The sequence below is a fragment of the Mandrillus leucophaeus genome, unplaced genomic scaffold, assembly GCF_000951045.1.
Source record: "Mandrillus leucophaeus isolate KB7577 unplaced genomic scaffold, Mleu.le_1.0 Scaffold224, whole genome shotgun sequence".
Classification (NCBI taxonomy): Eukaryota; Metazoa; Chordata; class Mammalia; order Primates; family Cercopithecidae; genus Mandrillus; species Mandrillus leucophaeus.
Genome location: NW_012102299.1, coordinates 2,521,052 through 2,523,295, shown reverse-complemented (window position 1 = coordinate 2,523,295; position 2,244 = coordinate 2,521,052).

The following is a 2,244-nucleotide window of genomic DNA, read 5'->3' as shown; positions in this document are numbered from 1 at the left end:
TGGCAAATTGGATAAAGAGTCAAGACCTACCAGTGTGCTGTATTCAGCAGACTCATCTCACATGCAAAGACAAACATAGGCTCAAAATAACGGGATGGAGATACATTTACCAAGCAAATAGAAAGCAAAAAAAAAAGCAGAGGTTGCAATCCTAGTCTCTGATAAAACAGACTTTAAACCAACAAAGGACAAAAGAGAAAAAGAAGGCCACTACATAATGGTAAAGGCATCAAAGCAACAAGAAGAGCTAACTATCATAAATATATATGCACCCAATACAGGAGCACCCAGATTCATAAAGTAAGTTCTTACAAAGAGACTTAGATTCCCACACAATAATTGTGGGAGACTTAAACACCCCACTGTCAATATTAGACAGCTCAATGAGACAGAAAACTAACAGATATCCAGGACTTGAACTCAGCTCTGGAACAAGCAGACCTAATAGACATCTACAGAACTCTACACCCCAAATCAACAGAATGTACACTGTTCTCAGCACCACATCACACTTCTCTTAAAATTGACCACATAATTGGAAGTAAAATACTCCTCAGCAAATGCAAAAGAAGGGAAATCATCACAGTCTCTCAGACCACAGTGCAATCAAATTAGAACTCGAGATTAAGAAACTCCCTCAAAAGTGCACAACTACATGGAAACTGAACAACCTGCTCCTGAATGACTATTGGGTAAACAACAAAATGAAGGCAGAAATAAAGATGTTGTTTGAAATCAATGAGAACAAAGACACAACATACCAGAGTCTCTGGGACACATTTAAAGCAGTGTGTAGAGGGATATTTATAGCACTAAATGCCCACAAGAGAAAACAGGAAAGATCTAAAATCAACACCATAACATTGCAATTAAAAGAACTAGAGAGGGACCAGCTGAAGCTATGGCAGAAGAACATAAATTCTGAAGATTTCATGGACATTTATTAGTTCCCCAAATTAATACTTCTATCATTTCTTACATCTGTCTTTACTGCAGTCTCTGAACATAAATTGTGAAGATTTCATGGACACTTATCACTTCCCCAATCAATACCCTTGTGATTTCCTATGCCTGTCTTTACTTTAATCTCTTAATCCCATCATCTTTGTAAGCTGAGGAGGATGTATGTCACTTCAGGACCCTGTGGTGATTGCTTTAACTGCACAAATTGTAGAGCATGTGTGCTTGAGCAGTATGAAATCTGGGCACCTTGAAAAAAGAACAAGATAACAGCAATGTTCAGGGAACGAGGGAGATAACCTTAAATTCTGACTCTGGTGAGCTGGGCGGAACAGAGTCATATTTCTCTTCTTTCAAAAGCAAACAGGAGAAATATCACTGAATTCTTTTTCTCAGCAAGGAACATCCCTGAGAAAGAGAATGCACCCCTGAGGGTAGGCCTCTAAAATGGCCACTTTGGGAGAGGCTGTCTTTTACGGTCGAAGACAAAGGGATGAAATAAGCCCCAGTCTCCTGTAGCGCCCCCAGGCTTATTGGGATGAAGAAATTCCCGCCTAATAAATTTTGGTCAGACCGGTTGTCTGCTCTCAAACCCTGTTTCCTGATAAGATGATATCAGTGACAATGTGTGCCCAAAACTTCATTAGCAATTTTAATTTTGCCCATCCCATGGTCCTGTGATCTCGCTCTGTCTCCATTTGCTTTGTGGCATTTTATTACCTTGTAAAGCATGTGATCTCTGTGACCCACACCCTATTCGTACACTCTCTCCCCCTTTTGAAAATCACTAATAAAATCTCACTGGTTTTACAGCTCAGGGAGCATCATGGAACCTGCTGACATGTGATGTCTCCCCCGGACACCCAGCTTTAAAATCTCTCTCTTTTGTACTCTTTCCCTTTATTTCTCAGAGCAGCCAACGCTTAGGGAAATAGAAAAGAATCCATGTTGAATATCGGGGGTGGGGTTTTCCCTGATACAGGAAATAACCAAGATCAGAGCAGAACTGAAGGAGACAGAGACAAGAAAAACCCTGCAAAAAAATCAATGAATCCAGGAGCTGGTTTTTTAAAAAGATCAACAAAATAGACCACTATCCAGACTAATAAAGAAGAAAAGAAAGAAGAATCAAATAGATGCAATAAACAATGATAAAGGGGATATCACCACTGATCCTACAGAAATACAAACTACCATCAGATAATACTATAAACACCTCTATGCAAATAAACTAGAAAATCTAGAAGAAATGGATAAATTCCTGGACACATACACCCTCCCAAG